At 46.7% G+C, this 18,289-nt stretch overlaps 1 protein-coding gene across 1 annotated transcript in view; it reads right to left on the bottom strand.

Annotated features, from left to right (window-relative positions):
• The window catches only part of CTLA4 (cytotoxic T-lymphocyte associated protein 4), a 262,925-nt gene that overhangs the window by 219,853 nt on the left and 24,783 nt on the right, over positions 1-18,289 (bottom strand). The gene's annotated exons all lie outside the window — the stretch shown is intronic.

The raw sequence follows: 18,289 nt of genomic DNA, 5'->3' as shown, positions 1-18,289 counted from the left end.
TTTCCCCCAAAGGGAAATGAAGAGGACCCAGGCAACTACTGACCAGTCATCTTGACGTCAATACCAGGAGAGATCCTAGAACAGATAATTAAACAGTGGGTCTGTAAGCACTTAGAAAAGGATGCTGGAATTACTAAGAGCTAGCTTGGGTTTCTCAAGAAGAAGTCATGCAAAATGAATCTCATTTCTTTCTTTTGCTAGAGCTACAAGCTTGGTGGATCAGGTGAACGCTGTAGATGTCATGTATTTCTGTTTCAGGAAGGCTTTCGACAATGTCTCCCATGATCTTCTTGAGGAGAAGCTGGTAAAATATTGACTAGATGATGTTATTATTAGGTGGATTCACAGCCAGTTGACTGACTGAACCCAGAGTGCTCACCACTCATTCCTGATCATTCTCGAAAAAGGGACCACTGGGTTTTGCTCTGGGCCTGGTGTTGTTCAACATATTTACCAATTACTTTGATAAAAGAATAGGGGGACGCAGGCAGCGCTGTGGTCTAAACCACAGAGCCTAAGGCTTGTCGATCAGAAGGTTGGCGGTTCGAATCCCCGCGACAGGGTGAGCTCCCGTTGTTCGGTCCCTGGTCCTGCCCACCTAGCAGTTCGAAAGCACGTCAAAGTGCAAGTAGATAAATAGGTACCACTCTGGCGGGAAGGCAAATAGCGTTTCCGTTCGCTACTCTGGTTCGTCAGAAGCAGCTTCCATGACCTGGAAGCTGTCTGCGGACAAACGCTGGCTCCCTCGGCCTATAGAGCGAGATGAGCGCGCAACCCCAGAGTCGTCCGCGACTGGACCTAATGGTCAGGGGTACCTTTACCTTTGATAAAATAATAGACGAGATGGTCATCAAATTGGCATATGACACCAAAGTGGGAGGGGTAACACCTCAGAAGACAGAATCAGGATTCAAGATTATCTGAACAGTTTGGAGAACTGGACCAAAACTAATAAAATGAATTTCAACAGGGGAAAACGTTGGTGCACAGATATTATTTATCATTTGTTTATTTATTGCATTTCTATCCCAAATTTTTGTCCCTGGAGCTCAAGGTGGTTTACAAGCTCCACAACAACCTTGTGAGGTAGGTTAAAATAGGTTGGGAGACACCTGGCTTGACAGCAGCACATGTGGAAAGAATCCAGGGGTCTTAGTATCATAGAATCATAGAATCATAGAGTTGGTAGAGACCCCAAGGGCCATCGAGTCCAACCCCCTGCCAAGCAGGAAACACCATCAGAGCACTCCTGACATATGGTTGTCAAGACTCTGCTTAAAGACCTCCAAAGAAGGAGACTCCACCACACTCCTTGGCAGCAAATTCCACTGTCGAACAGCTCTCACTGTCAGGAAGTTCTTCCGAATGTTTAGGTGGAATCTTCTTTCTTGTAGTTTGGATCCATTGCTCCGTGTCCGCTTCTCTGGAGCAGCAGAAAACAACCTTTCTCCCTCCTCTATGTGACATCCTTTTATATATTTCAACATGGCTATCATATCACCCCTCAACCTCCTCTTCTCCAGGCTAAACATGCCCAGCTCCCTTAGCCGTTCCTCATAAGGCATCGTTTCCAGGCCTTTGACCATTTTGTTTGCCCTCCTCTGGACACGTTCCAGTTTGTCAGTGTCCTTCTTGAACTGTGGTGCCCAGAACTGGACACAGTACTCCAGGTGAGGTCTGACCAGAGCAGAATACAGTGGCACTATTACTTCCCTTGATCTAGATGCTATACTCCTATTGATGCAGCCCAGAATTGCATTGGATTTTTGAGCTGCCGCATCACACTGTTGGCTCATGTCAAGTTTGTGGTCAACCAAGACTCCTAGATCCTGTTCACATGTACTGCTCTCAAGCCAGGTGTCACCCATCTTGTATTTGTGTCTCTCATTTTTTTTGCCCAAGTGCAATACTTTACATTTCTCACTGTTAAAATTCATCTTGTTTGTTTTTGCCCAGTTCTCTAATCTGTCAAGGTCTTTTTGAAGTGTGATCCTGTCCTCTGGGGTGTTAGCCATCCCTCCCAGTTTGGTGTCATCTGCAAATTTGATCAGGATGCCCTTGAGTCCATCATCCAAGTCATTGATAAAGATGTTGAATAAGACCGGGCCCAAGACAGAACCCTGTGGCACCCCACTAGTCACTCTTCTAATAGATCACAAGCTTAACACAAGTCAACACTGTGTTGCAGAAGCAGCATCAGAAAAAAGTATGCTGATTTGATCAAGGGAAGTCATATTATCACTCTTTTCTGCCTTGGTCAGATGCCCCCTGGAGTATTATGTCCAGTTCTGAGCCCCACAGTTTAAGAAGGACATTGACAAGCTGGAACATGTGCAAAGGAGGACAACCAATATGATCAAGGGTCTGGAAACAAAGTCTTACGAGGAATGGTTGTGGGAGTTGGGTATGTTTAGCCTAGAGAAGACTCCTCTTCATTCTACTGCTCTCCTTTATCTACTTCTCCCTTCTTTCTTCCTTCCTGTCCTCCCCACCCGTTTTCCTCTTGCTTGCTTGCTTTTTAGTGTGTTCATTTCAATGCTCCTTCATTCGGTCTACAAATGTGTAGACCCTACTAATCTCCCTTGTCCGTCATCTCTTCTTTTGCTTGAATATGCACACTCACACCTGCTACTCTGTTACTTCACAAGCCTACAATTTCTTCATACATTTCCTGTCCTCAAACTCTTTCAGTCCCTTGTGTTTGTGGCAATTTCCATCAGGACTTTAATCTTTACCTCTGCAGCTGAAATCCCCATGAAAATCTCTCTCACACAGCAATTACTTTTCGCTGAGGTGGGCTCAACTGGGTTGAATGGAACTCCTTTAAAAAATAATAATATTAATGCTATATTATTACGCTTTTCAGCCAATATTGTCATACATCAAACAAGCTTGTAGTGGAGGTAAGAACAAAAGAAAAGCAAAATGGCATATGAAGGAGAATGAGACCCAAGTAGACTCTATCCCCACAGCTTTGAATTCTGCTGCTCAAACTCCGCCTCCCAGTTAACTCCTGTCTGAATAAATACACTCCTAGTCCTTCAATCAAAGCTCAGAGTCTCCTTTCCCTCGTTGTAGATATTTTCTTCCAAGTGGACAGTTCAACCCACAACCAACACTCTCCCTCTTAAACCATCACCCTATCTCCCTCTCAAACGAAACCCTATCTGAACACTCTCTCAGAAATGGCTGCTTTTATTCTACCTCTGGCCCCACCCCCCTATGACTAGCTGTCTTGGTAGCCAATCAGAGAGAGGCTCCAGCCCCCTGGTGGAATTCTGAGGAACTGTATCACTGGGAATGACAAGTGAGGTGAACATTGTTGCATTCAGGTCCTGCTCACATCTGGGTCTCCTCTGTAAGAAGTAGTTGTAGGACTTAGATGGGGCTTTCGCTTGATCCAGGAAAGCTCTCCTTATGTCCTCTATGCTGGATATGAATGCTTGAAGAAGGCTGATGACTGTGAATTACATGGCAGTTCTTTCTTTTCTAGCCTTAATGTCTATTTTTTTGAAAACTCGAAGCTATAATTCAGACTGGAATGATCTGTTTGAATGCAGGATTTTCTAACCACAGGTTGTCTGTTACCATCTTCCCCCCGAGCGCCCTTATCAGTGACCTCTTCATCGCGCTCTCAAGTAATTTCCCTGGAGATGAGCTTGAACAAACCAATAACATGCACACTGACAGCCTCATTTCTGAAAGGAGATGACTATTTTCTCTGTTGGTTTCAGACAGGCCTCTCTGACAACAGTTCTTCCAGAAAAACAACTTGCCATTTGTCGACAGTTGTCCTCATAACATTCCATGCGGTCATTTCCATACTCATCCATGATCTTCTGCAATTAGGACTATAAAGAAATGTGTGCATTCTTTTGTTTCCATCTTGCCTACAATTTTTCTGCTTCAGCCTCCGGAAGAAAGCATTGCTACTGTTACAAAGCAGCCTTTCTTCCGAACAGCTATTTGATCCCTTGCATGAGCTCTTGTGACCTCAATCAGAGATGGAAACATGGAGGGAAATGCAACCAGGGGTGGACCTTGGTAATATGGCGCCCTGTGTGAGGCCAAAATGTGAGCCCCCACCCCACCCGCAACTGTCGGGCCACCTTCCCAAAGCCAAGTAAATGAGATGCAGGGCTTTGGAAAGGAGTAGTGAGGGCTACTCAAAGGTCTCAAGGTCCGTATAGTTAAAGCTATGGTTTTCCCAGTAGTGATGTATGGAAGTGAGAGCTGGACCATAAAGAAGGCTGATCGCCAAAGAATTGATGCTTTTGAATTATGGTGCTGGAGGAGACTCTTGAGAGTCCCATGGACTGCAAGAAGATCAACCCTATCCATTCTGAAGGAAATCAACCCTGAGTGCTCACTGGAAGGATAGATCGTGAAGCTGAGGCTCCAAGACTTTGGCCACCTCATGAGAAGAGAAGACTCCCTGGAAAAGACCCTGATGTTGGGAAAGATGGAGGGCACAAGGAGAAGGGGATGACAGAGGACGAGATGACTGGACAGTGTTCTCAAACCTACCAGGATGAGTTTGACCAAACTGCAGGAGGCAGTGGAAGACTGGCATGCCTGGCGTGCTCTGGTCCATGGGGTCACGAAAAGTCAGACACGAATAAACAACAATAAAAACAAGGGCTCTGACAGGGTCCTAGAGTCCTCCTGTCTGCTTCCCAAAGCTGGACAGGTACCAACTAGGTTTTGAGAAGGAGACGGGAGGACTCTGGGACCCTGTCAGAGCCCTCACACCTTCTTCCTGAAGTGCTTACTAGGCTTTAGGAAGGAGGCTGGAAGGCAGCCCCTTGGCTCAACACCTGTGCCCTAAATCTGTAAACAAGCAAAAAACACAAGACAGCTGCAGATGGCAGATGCTGAGGTTTAGGGAGTGGTGGTGAGGGATTGGAAGAGACAGCTGTGTGTGTCACTAGGTCTCCCTTGCACCTCCTAAAACAGCCAGCCCTCCAGAAAAAATCAAGGGTGGTTTCCTGTCTCTAGCCGTAAGACTCATCTGCCTGCCCAGTCAACTTTTGCCCATGGAATAGTGGCGGCTGCCATCTTGTCTTTTGCTCCAGGCAGCAAAATGCCTTAGGTTGGCCCTGCTCCTATCCTAAATTTAGTGGCCCTAAATTCAACTCACCCCTCTGTTGCTCACGTTCCAGTACCGACAAGCACCTTCAATGGAGTGATGGCTCCAATATAGTTATGACCAAGAAGAAAGGCTTCTTCTGTGTTTTGGCTTCCAGTCCCCTTCATCTTCCCTTCCCCTTTTTACATTGTTGTTGTTGTTTAGTCATTTAGTCATGTCCGACTCTTCGTGACCCCCTGGACCAGAGCACGCCAGGCACTCCTGTCTTCCACTGCCTCCCGCAGTTTGGTCAAACTCATCCATCCATCTCGTCCTCTGTCATCCCCTTCTCCTTGTGCCCTCCATCTTTCCCAACATCAGAGTCTTTTCCAGGGAGTCTTCTCTTTTCATGAGGTGGCCAAAGTATTGGAGCCTCAGCTTCATGATCTGTCCTTCCAGTGAGCACTCAGGGCTGATTTCCTTCAGAATGGAGAGGTTTGATCTTCTTGCAGTCCATGGGACTCTCAAGAGTCTCCTCCAGCACCATAATTCAAAAGCATCAATTCTTCGGCGATCAGCCTTCTTTATGGTCCAGCTCTCACTTCCATACATCACTACAGGGAAAACCATAGCTTTAACTATACGGACCTTTGTTGGCAAGGTGATGCCTCTGCTTTTTAAGATGCTGTCTAGGTTTGTCATTGCTTTCCTCCCAAGCCCCTTTTTACATACAAAGACAAAACAAAAGTTGCAATCAGTCAACGATTTCAACCTGAAATTGGAGTTCTTCATTAAGGTAGCTTGTTTCCTTTCCTCGTTCTGACATTCCCCTCTCCTTCCTTCCTTCCTTCCTTCCTTCCTTCCTTCCTTCCTTTCTTTCTTTCTTTCTTTTTTTTGGCAACAACTTCTATTTCCCTTCAGGCCCTGTGGAGCTCGCTTGGTAATGATCTCTCCATCACGAGGCTAATGGAAGCAATCAGGGTTTCACCCTGGCACCGTGCCAGATAAAATGCTCCTCTGAAGGAGCGATCAGGTGCTTTCCTTTGAGGAAACGATTTGGCTCTGTGCTCCTTCGCTCGGGTAATGTCGGAAATTACTCCTTCCCGTGAAGCTAAAAATAGTGTTTTCTGCCTGCTTCACAGCCCCTGTTCTAAAAGTACTTGTTTGTGGGCTGGAAGCAATGAGGTCTCAAGTTGACATGTATCCTGAGGCCTTGTGCTTGAGCGGCAAGCATAGTAAGAAAAAGAAAGAAGGATAGAAAGAAAGAAGGAAGGAAGGAAGGAAGGAAGGAAGGAAAGAAAGAAAGAAAGAAAGAAAGAAAGAAAGAAAGAAAGAAAGAAAGAGCTGTGATGCCAGTCTGATGTAATAGTTACAGTGGTACCTCAGGTTAAGTACTTAATTCGTTCCAGAGGTCCGTACTTAACCTGAAACTGTTCTTAACCTGAAGCACCACTTTAGCTAATGGGGCCTCCCGCTGCTGCCATACCGCCGGAGCACAATTTCTGTTCTCATCCTGAAGCAAAGTTCTTAACCTGAAGCACTATTTGTGGGTTAGCGGAGTCTGTAACCTGAAGCGTATGTAACCTGAAGCGTATGTAACCTAAGGTACCACTGTACATCTTTTTAGACTTGGAGACCAGGGTTCACAGACCTTCTCTGCTCTGCAGTGACACTGAGCTAGACATTATCTCTCAGTCTAAACTGCACCATACGTCATTTTGAGGATAAAGTGGGAGAGAGAAAGTACATATATTCCAACATTTCTCCAGTAAAAATAAGGACATCCTTTTCTATCATAATAATATTTATATCACGTCCATCTGACTGAGTTGCCCCTGCCACCCTGGTAAGCTTCCTATATAAAGACATAATAAAACATTAAACATTGAACAACTTCCCTCTATAGGGCTGCCTTCAAATGTATTCTAAAGGCTGTATAGTTATTTATCTCTTTGGCTTGGGGGGGTTGCATAACTTCATACCGTCCAACATTTCTCTGATAAAAATAGGGATGTCCTAAGGAAAAGCGGGACATTCCGGGATCAAATCCGAAACTGGGATGGCTTCTTTAAATCTGGGTCTGTCTCTGGAACATAGGGACACTTGGAAATTCTGAAAGCATTGTGCTGTCTAACATTCCTTGAACGAAAGGAGTGATATACAGTGGTACCTTGGGTTAAGTACTTAATTCGTTCCAGAGGTCCGTTCTTAACCTGAAACTGTTCTTAACCTGAAGCACCATTTTAGCTAACGGGGCCTCCCGCTGCCGCCACACCGCCGGAGCACGATTTCTGTTCTCATCCTGAAGCAAAGTGCTTAACCCAAGGTACTATTTCTGGGTTTATGGAGTCTGTAACCTGAAGCATCTGTAACCCGAGGTACCACTGTAAATGTAATTATTAGTGACCAGAGTGTTATATTTAGACCAGGAAAGCCTATCTTCACCATCTCCCCACTCAGCCATGAAGCTCACTGGGAAGTCACTGTTCTTGCACAGGCTAACCCATGGGTAGGCAAACTAAGGCCCAGGGGCTGGATCCGGCCCAATCGCCTTCTCAATCCGGCCCGCAGACAGTCTGGGAATCAGCATGTTTTTACATGAGTAGAAGGTGTGCTTTTATTTACCGTATTTTTCGCTCTATAGGACGCACTTTTTCCCCTTCAAAAATGAAGGGGAAATGTGTGTGCGTCCTATGGAGCGAAGACGCCATAGCCCCACGACCCTCTCCCGGCTGGAGAGGTGACGCGCGGCTATGGCAGGAGCCTCTCCGCTGCGCCTTTCCGCTGCTCCCTGATCTGCTCTTTGGGGCTGGTGGTGGGCTTCCCCCCCGCCAGCCCCAAAGAGCAGGTCGAAAGGAACCTGAAGCCTGGAGAGCGAGAGGGGTCAGTGCACGCCGACCCCTCTCACTCTCCAGGCTTCCAAGGTAGCCGCCTGAACGCACCTTAAACGGCACCTTGTTTTAGAGCGGGAAAACAAGAGGGGGAAAGTTCTCCCCCTCTCTGTGCAGCACCTCCTGCCGCTTCACTGAAGGGGCGCTGGGCAGAGAGGGCGAGAATTTTTTTTTCTTGTTCTCCCCCCTCTAAAACAAAGTGTGTCCTATTGTCCGGTGCGTCCTATGGTGCGAAAAATACGGTAAAAAGCATCTCTGGGTTATTTGTGGGGCATAGGAATTCATTCATCCCCCCCCAAAAAAAAAATATAGTCCAGCCCCCCACAAGGTCTGAGGAACAGTGGACCAGCTCCCTGTTGAAAAAGTCTGTTGACCCCTTGGCTAACCTATTAGTTATTTCTATTGTTTATTCAACTGATATACTGCCCAGTAGCCAAAGGGTGTTTAGAGCGTGCTCCCCACTTTATGCAATTTCACTGAAGCATGTGGGGTCCTGTAATGTAACCCCTGTGTAAGTGGGGGAGGGCACCTGTTTACTGGAAGAGAGGCAAGAGAGACCAATACAAAAACGGTTAATAGTTAAATCCTAGCTTAAAATTATAACGCATGCTTTAGGAACTTCTTAATGGTAAAACTTTGTGAAGTTGGAGGGATTTGAATTGCATACCCCAGAACAAGAATGTTCTGAAAACCAAACAGAATACACAGGAACGTCAGAAACAAGGATAATACTAGGGAATTAGTTTCCCTGTCAAAAAAACCCCTCAGAACTATCAGAGAAGATAAAGCTAGATATTTTCCGACCAAATTGTTTGTCTCGCTCTTCTCTAGTTCTCCTGATCTTACTCATACTCACAGAAAGCAGTGTGATCATCCAGTTAATCATACTATCAGTATTTTAAACTGGGTCTCTGCAATGGCCTATTCATTTCTTTCCTTGAGATAAAAGGCAGAAAGTATAGTGCTAAAAAGGTTGGGTGCCACCCTCACTCACTGCCAAGCGGTCGCAAAATTCCAGGATGGTTCTAGGCTCTCACCCAGGGTTTGTGTTCCCTTGGAGAAATTAGGCACAATGGAAGCTAGTGTCGTAAACAATATATGGTTTATTTCTCACTTATGTGCAACCTTTAGTCCTCCATGGAGGGGCGCTCCATGGAGGGATAGGCTGGTACAGCAGCACCCCAAAATGTACCAGCCTATCCCTACAGTTCCCTATCTTAGTCTTCCAGGCGCATACAAGCAAGGTTCCTTCTCCACTTCCTGGTCCTGTCTCTCCTCCTTCTCCTGTTCCTAAAAGCCGTTGTTGTTGTTGTTTAGTCATTTAGTCGTGTCCGACTCTTCGTGACCCCATGGACCAGAGCACACCAGGCACTCCTGTCTTCCACTGCCTCCCGCAGTTTGGTCAAACTCATGCTGGTAGCTTCGAGAACACTGCCCAACCATCTTGTCCTCTGTCGTCCCCTTCTCCTTGTGCCCTCCATCTTTCCCAACATCAGGGTCTTTTCCAGGGAGTCTTCTCTTCTCATGAGGTGGCCAAAGTCTTGGAGCCTCAGCTTCAGGATCTGTCCTTCCAGTGAGCACGCAGGGCTGATTTCCTTCAGAATGGATAGGGTTGATCTTCTTGCAGTCCATGGGACTCTCAAGAGTCTCCTCCAGCACCATAATTCAAAAGCATCAATTCTTCGGCGATCATCCTTCTTTATGGTCCAGCTCTCACTTCCATACATCACTACTGGGAAAACCATAGCTTTAACTATACGGACCTTTGTTGGCAAGGTGATGTCTCTGCTTTTTAAGATGCTGTCTAGGTTTGTCATTGCTTTTCTCCCAAGAAGCAGGCATCTTTTAATTTTGTGGCTGCTGTCACCATCTGCAGTGATCATGGAGCCCAAGAAAGTAAAATCTCTCACTGCCTCCATTTCTTCCCCTTCTATTTGCCAGGAGGTGATGGGACCAGTGGCCATGATCTTCTTTTTTTGATGTTGAGTCCTAAAACCCGAGCCTCCTTTATTCATTTGCATTCTGATACCCAGCTCTTTTGATGCTTTGAAGTACTCATGGTTCATCCCCATGAGTTTGCCCAACTTCATCAACGCTTGTTGATTAGAATAATAGAATCATAGAATTGTAGAGTTGGAAGAGTCATCAAGTCCAGGAATCTCAGTATCCATGACAGTTTAAAAACCTCCATGGAAAGGAGATTTCAAAACTTCCCAAGGGAAACCGTCCCACTGTTGAACAGCTCTTACTAAGATTAAAGGCTGTTAAACACAGGACCCTTTCCTGGGTTCTGTAACTCTTCACGTGCTAATTGATGGTGCTCAGAAGTAGATCCCCACACCTGTTCCTGTGCATTCCGGCTGAAAAAAGGCCCTGGCTGTGTTTCATTTTGCAGGCTGTTTTGTAAAACTGAATTAGATAGGCTTGCCTTTAAATGTGAACTGAACAGGATTCACCTCCCATCCCCAGCTGCCATCACCGTGCATGACATTCTGCACACTGATGCCTGCACATAAACGCTTTCTGTGGAGAAGCAGTCTAACATGTGAAATGGCACTGGGAGCGTCTACGAAAAGCAACAGATTTAAGGATTGGACACACCAGAAATTCCTCGAGGTGGAAATGTGTCAGAGCATTCCCAGCTGGGGTAAGAGCCTCCTCAGAGATTTCTGTTATAGCCCACTATTATTTGCATTTGGGGATTTTTGTTTTTGTCTGAGATAGAGCTGTCAGAATGCATGGTGGCCAAAACTTTGTGATGGCGAATTAGCAAACAGGCACCAGTGTTTTTGCAACGCTTGCTGCCTTTTACTATTGAATGTTTGCTGCCTGCTAACCTGGTGCTTCTGCTGGGTTAGAAATGGCAAGACTTATCCACCCACCCACTCCATATAATAGTAAGCCCCAGCCGCCAGAAGTGCTGAGAAATGTCATTTCCCAATCAGTGCTGCTATAAAGGTAAAGGGACCCCTGACCATTAGGTCCAGTCTTGGCTGACTCTGGGGTTGCGGCACTCATCTTGATTTATTGGCCGAGGGAGCCAGCGTACAGCTTCCGGGTCGTGTGGCCAGTATGACGAAGCCACTTCTGGTGAACCAGAGCAGCGCATGGAAACGCCATTTACCTTCCCACCGGAGCAAGTTTATCTACTTGCACTTTGACGTGCTTTCAAACTGCTCGGTTGGCAGGAGCAAGGGACCGAGCAATGGGAGCTCACCCCGTCATGGGGATTCAAACCACCGACCTTCTGATCGGCAAGTCCTAGGCACCAAATGCCATGCACCAGAAAACAGGTGAGAGGAAGCTGGAGATGGATAAGAGGGTGTGGCAGAGGGGGGAAGTGACCTGGAGACACACAGAAGGATGGAAAGAAGGCAGGGGTGGACCTTGGTAACATGGTGCCCTGTGTGAGGCCAACATTTGACGCCCAGCCCTTGTGCCGCCTTCCCGGGTAAGCAAGGTGCTGGACTTTGGAAAGGAGCTGCAAGGTTCTGGCAGGATCCCAGAGCCCTCCCACCTCCTTCCCAAAGTTTGGCAAGCACTAACAAGGATGGATGGCGGCTAGCAGATTGAGGTTGAATCCTGTCAAGACAGAAATACTGTTCTTGGAGGACAGGAGGCGGGCGGGTGTGGAGGACTCCCTGGTCCTGAATGGGGTAACTGTGCCCCTGAAGGACCAGGTGCACAGCCTGGGAGTCATTCTGGACTCACAGCTGTCCATGGAGGCACAGGTCAATTCTGTGTCCAGGGCAGCTGTTTACCAGCTCTATCTGGTACTCAGGTTGAGACCCTATCTGCCCTCAGACTGTCTCGCCAGAGTGGTGCATGCTCTGGTTATCTCTCACTTGGACTACTGCAATGTGCTCTATGTGACCTTTGATGGTGACCTGGAAACTACAACCAATCCAGAATGCGGCAGCTAGCCTGGTGACTGTGAGCAGCCGCCGAGACCATATAACACCAGTCTTGAAAGACCTACACTGGCTCCCAGTACGTTTCCGAGCACAATTCAAAGTGTTGGTGCTGACCTTTAAAGCCCTAAAGGGCCTCGGTCCAGTATACCTGAAGGAGCATCTCCACCTTCATCGTTCTGCCCGGAAACTGAGGTCCAGCACTGAGGGCCTTCTGGCGTTTCCCTCACTGTGAGAAGCCAAGTTACAAGGAACCAGGCAGAGGGCCTTCGCGGTAGTGGCACCCAACTTGTGGAACACCCTCCCACCAGATGTCAAAGAGAAAAATAACTACCAAACTTTTAGAAGACATCTGAAGGCAGCCCTGTTTAGGGAAGCTTTTAATGTTTAATAGGTTATTGTATTTTAGTGTTTTGTTGGAAGCCGCCCAGAGTAGCTGGGGAAACCCAGCCAGATGGGCGGGGTATAAATTATTATTATTATTTTTGGAGGAAAGAGGGCTCTAGGACCCTGCCAGAGCCCTCACACCTCCTTCTCAAAGCTCAGCGCTTACTAGGTTTTGGGGAGCTAGCTGGACTTGGCTCCTGTGCCCTTTGTGGGGGGATTGGTTGCACTGCCCTAAATCAGCCTCTGATGGTGGAACTGGGATTCTTCTCCACTCAGGCTGAAATCCTAGCTAGATAATAACTCAGTGGGGGTTGGTGTGTATTATCTTTTCCTCCTTTTTGAGTCGCTGAGGTTCATGTTCTAAGCTGCAGAATCTTTGCACCTTAGATATGGCCCAGATGGTTTCTTAGACCTGCCATATCAGCCGTAGCTCTGTATATCTTGGCAGCAATTTGCACGGTGCAATGATGTTATTCGCAGCATGTCAAAGTCAAGGTTTCATGTGGGAAGCTGATGATGCTGTCATGGTTTGGGGAATATATTCTGTTTCATCACTGTTAGCCACAGCAGTCTATATGCAAATAAGGCAAGTGGGGGAAAAGGTAAAAGGTGTCTCTTCTCTGCTCAGATATCTTGAAAACATGTTTGTGGTTTTCTCCGGCAACTTGTTTTGTGGTGCCCTCTAGGGGCCTAGAACCTGATAATTTTTTGCTTTCTGGTCCACAGCACAACACAGCTCTGGCCATGTAGATTCTCCTATAGGCTCTGTGATGCTCTGTGCTAGGTTTGGGTTGCGCACGTGTGCCTGAATATACTGCTTGATATTTCTGGATAGAGGGCAAAGGAAACTACCTTGCAATCTGGAAATGTAAACAGTAGGATTTGAATCGTCCTCCAGAGGTTTTGAGATCAGATTCCGAAGCAGTGAGAAGAGGACTTTACATGGAAATGTGTAGGGTGTACCAATTCCTCCGATGGTTATCATGTTGCATTGCACAATGTAACAAGCTAGTGGAACTTACACCAACTGAAGTTAGTAAAAGGTAAAGGAACCCCTGACCATTAGGTCCAGCCATGACCGACTCTGGGGTTGCGCACTCATCTCGCTCTATAGGCCGAGGGAGCCGGCTTACAGCTTCCGGGTCATGTGGCCAGCATGACTAAGCCGCTTCTGGCGAACCAGAGCAGCGCACGGAAACGCTGTTTGCCTTCCCACCGGAGCGGTACGTATTTATCTACTTGCACTTTGACATGCTTTCAAACTGCTAGGTTGGCAGGAGCAGGGACCAAGCAACGGGAGCTCACCCTGACGTAGGGATTCAAACCGCCGACCTTCTGATCAGCAAGTCCTAGGCTCTGTGGTTTAACCCACAGCGCCATTCACATTCCACCCAACTGAAGTTAAGTTGGTGCAATTTAAGCCTATTCCAGACTTCATCTAGGAGCAGGGTGACAGCCGGCTGAGCTGGTCTGAGTCTGGCAGAGGGGAAACAAGGCTTTAAAATAGAGTTTGACCACCCCTTTTTGCTGGTGCACATTTCTTGGGGTTGCCACATCACATGACCAAGCTGAATGGAGTCCAGTATAAGGGCCCCTCACTCAGCCTGATTCCTTCCCCCGCTGCTCCCCTTCTTCTCTCCTCGATTGCCCAGTTTCTGCTGGGGTAAGATCTGCAGGTCTCAGGAGTGAGGAACTTTCTCCAACATATCTCTGGCCGAGCCAGGATACGGGACTTATATTGGTATAGCTCAGCTGCACCAGGAATTAACCAGATGCGCCTGGCGCACTCATCCTGGTGGATCTTGGATGGATCCTGGTGGATCAAATTTACCCTTGTGACGTATCCTATACAGTTTTACAATCAAGATCACCAGATAATTCACCAAAAGAAAGAAAAGATCAGCAAGGCAATTAAGATCTGTCTGAGAATATTAACCATTTACGTAATCAGAAAATGCTTTACAATTAAGGGTGGAAGGATCAGACTTACGCACAAGTCCATCCCATTTGCTCCTCATCCTGTGATTTTAAACAAGACTACTCTGCATCAGAGCATGATTTTTAATGCATTTAATCCTAAAATATGCATTTTGTATGCATTTTAACTTAAATATGTAAAGTTCACAATAGATCCCAAGAATGAATGATATATGTCCCATGACGACAATCCCCAGGGTTGCCCGGCAGTTGCAAGAGAAAAATCTTCTCACTGGTTTCCTTTTACTGTTCTTCTCAATGCAGTTTTTTTATTAAAAAAAACAGTTTTGCAAAGGGAATTTGAAAAGAATTATTCCAGAGCATCAAGACAAGGCATGTGAATTTGCTGTTGCATATTGGCAGATTAATTCATCTTCTTAGAATAAATTAAGGCTGATGATTGCAATCCTAAAAGCACACCAAGAGGCACGTAGTTATGGGAGGGTGGGGAAAATGCCAAACTGAAAACAAAATTATTTTCACGTTGACTTCATTCCCTCCACATGCAGTTACCAGTATCTGCCACGAAGGGGTGCTGCTGATCTGCATTTTCCCCTTTTAATGGAAAAAGGATAGCTGTCAGGCGGGTGGAGGGAAGCTTATAACAAAAGCTGCACAGAGAGAAACTGTTAAAGCATATTTTTAATCAACAGCTCATAAAAGGTGGGATGAACTAATGCTAAAGATACTTTGGCATCCTTTTTGTGGGTAGGACTTAATGAATGGGGTGGGGTGGTTGCCTGTCCAATACAAATGAGAAACCATAATAATGGGATCGTTGTCACTTAACGCAGCCTAATGAAGTGGGAAGGATAACTTGTGGCTTTGCCTGTCCCGGCTGCTGAAAGCCAGCCATCTTGTGTGTGAGAGACTGTAAGAATGAGTGGGACCTGCCATCTCAAAAGAGTGTGTCCACATCTTAAAAAGTTAGAACCAATGGAGCACAGCAACTATTGACCAGTTGCTAAAAATCCATTTTGGGGTAAAAAAAGGTCAAGGTAATGTACCCCTGGACAGTTACGGTAAGTCGAGCCAAAAGTGACTATGGGGCTGCGACGCTCATCTCACTTTCAGGCCACAGGAGCCAACGTTTGTCCACAGACAGCTTTCCAGGTCATGTGGCCAGCATGACTAAACCACTTCTGGCACAATGAGACACCATGATAGAAACCAGAGCGCACAGAAATGCTGTTTGCCTTCCCGCCGGAGCGGTACCTATTTATCTACTTGCACTTTGACGTGCTTTTGAACTGCTAGGTTGGCAGGAGCTCGGACAGAGCAACCGGAGCTCACCCCGTCTCGTGGATTCGAACTGCCGACCTTCAAATCGGCAAGACCAAGAGGCTCAGTGGTTTAGACCCCAGTGCCACCCTCGTCCCTATTTTGGGGTAAGGAAGTAGGAAAGGTCATAGCGGTGTTTCTTGAAGAAACTGATGATCTAGATCCATTTCAATCTTGGTTCAGACCCAGGTATGGGACTGAATCTTTGATATAAACTGACCGTAGTATCCTGCTGCTAGGACTCATCAACCTGGGAAGTTAGCCCATCTTGGAGATGGAAAACACTGATCCCAAACCTCTGTTGCCTTTTCATGAGGAAGCTTCAGAAGTAAACCCTGAGGAAAAACCCATAGCTGCTGCCTTGTGGGACATCTTCGGGAGAAGAAGAAGAGTTTGGATTTGATATCCCGCTTTATCACTAACCTAAGGAGTCTCAAGTGGGGGACACAGGTGGTGCTGTGGGTTAAACCACAGAGCCTAGGACTTGCTGATCAGAAGGTCACGCTTTGAATCCCTGCGACGGGGTGAGCTCCTATTGCTCAGTCCCTGCTCCTGCCAACCAAAAGCACGTCAAAGTGCAAGTAGATAAATAGGTACCGCTCCGGCGGGAAGGTAAACGGTGTTTCTGTGTGCTGCTCTGGTTTGCCAGAAGCAGCTTAGTCATGCTAGCCACATGACCCAGAAGCTGTATGCTAGCTCCCTCGGCCAATAAAGCGAGATGAGCGCCACAACCCCAGAGTCGGCCATGACTGGACCTAATGGTCAGGGGTCCCTTTGCCTTTACCTTTATCTACTGTAGCAGTTACAGTAGATAATTACCGGTAAATGAGCAAGTTAAATGAATTTGGATATGCAGAAGGCAATAAAAATAAATAAATTTAGGGAACCGCAGAAAGAGGGGGAATGGAAGCCAAATTTTGAAATGTTAAATTGATTGTAAAACAAATGAAATGTATAAACACGCTGATTCCCAGACCATCCACGGGCTGGATTTAGAAGGCGATTGGGCCGGATCCGGCCCCCGGGCCTTAGTTTGCCTACCCATGCTCTAAGCAGTTTATAGAAAAACAATAAAGCCATAGCAGCGATCCTATTGGCTTGGCCGACCCACATTGCCTTCTGGGACAGGGTTGCAGTATTTGCCTTTGTTGCAGGAAGCCCCCCCCAAATCATTTAGTTTGTACAAACTCGACACACACTCACACACGACATACGTGATGTTTCTGTTATAAATTCATAGAAAAACATCCGTACATCGGATCTACACCGTTCTACTTTTATTTTGCTCCATGAAGATAGGACTATCAAAGGGGGAAGGTTTGATACAGCATGGCCATAATCCCTTGAGTGTACCAACGCGTACTCAGGAGCCCTACCCAGTTGGTATGCCAGCCGTGATGGTCCCAGACAGAAGACCATCAAGGTCACAAAGAACTTGCATATGGGAGTGGATTCAGCACGGACTGAGACAAAGGACAATGATCAGCTCTTCCCTCTGGGGGCAGGATACTGCAAACTCCCCCTTTGTCCTCTGGAAAGTACTCATGAGGAGGGGGAAAGGTGGAACCGGCCAGGTGACAAGACACTCAGGTTACCACCACAACTCCTCCCTCAACCCCTCCTTTTTGTGATGTGTCAATGATGTAGTCATGATGTAGTTGTGATGTAGTTCTAGGGGTGTAGCATGGGGGATTCGTAGCTAATAAAAGTTGGGGTCTCCTTTTGTTCAGGGCTTCCATCTTGTTTCACCTGGTGGCAGGTGGGAGTCCTGTCGCAACAGTCTTCAATAAAGACCAAGCCTACTGGCTGCTGTTTTGCTCTGGTATTCCTGGCTGGTGTCCTTGTTTTTTGTCCAAGGGAGCCCTCAGATTTCTCCGTTAACACCTTCCAGCTGTCTAGGAATGGGCCAGACTGCAAGAGAAGCTGGGAGAAACAAAACACAGCGTCAAAGAGCAGGCAATTTCTCTGCAAACAGTTTGCAAGTGCTCAGAGCTTCACAGCCTCCCTTTCCTGGGAGGCTGTTTGTGAAATAATCAACTGAGGGGTCAGAGGAAGATTCATCACCCATGAAGCCTATACAGTGTTACCTCGGGTTACATACACTTCAGGTTACATACGCTTCAGGTTACATATGCTTCAGGTTACAGACTCCACTAACCCAGAAAGTGCTTCAGGTTAAGAACTTTGCTACAGGATAAATACAGAAATCGTGCTCCGGCGGTGCAGCAGCAGCAGGAGGCCCCATTAGCTAAAGTGGTGCTTCAGGTTAAGAACAGTTTCAGGTTAAGTACAGACCTCCGGAACGAATTAAGTACTGAGGGTACCACTGTACAGTGGTGCCTCGCAAAACGAAATTAATTTGTTCTGCGAGTTTTTTCGTCTTGCGAGTTTTTTCGTCTTGCGAAGCGCGGTTTCAATTTTTTCAAAAAAAATCTTCAAAAACCTCAAAAAAGGCTACCACACTGCGTGCTATGAGTTGCTCCCCGAAGTCAAGTCGCAACTGCACCTCTTCAAGCAATGCACCCTGTATTACTGTAACGGTTTTAAGAAGCAGGAAACAAACTTGCAAGACGTTTCCGTCTTGCGAAGCAAGCCCATAGGGAAATTCGTCTCGCGAAGCAACTCAAAAAAACAAAAACTCTTTCGTCTTGCGAGTTTTTCGTCTTGAGAGGCATTCGTCTTGCGAGGTACCACTCTATTCCTGAGTTGGTTTCAACATTCCTGGGGAATTATACAAAGAAGTCAAAATCAAAAGTGAGGGGGAGGCAGGCAAT

The sequence above is a fragment of the Podarcis bocagei genome (genome assembly GCF_964188305.1).
Source record: "Podarcis bocagei genome assembly, chromosome: 1".
NCBI classification, from domain to species: Eukaryota; Metazoa; Chordata; class Lepidosauria; order Squamata; family Lacertidae; genus Podarcis; species Podarcis bocagei.
The sequence above is the reverse complement of the archived record's forward strand: the minus strand, read 5'-3'. Positions and strand labels throughout refer to the sequence as shown.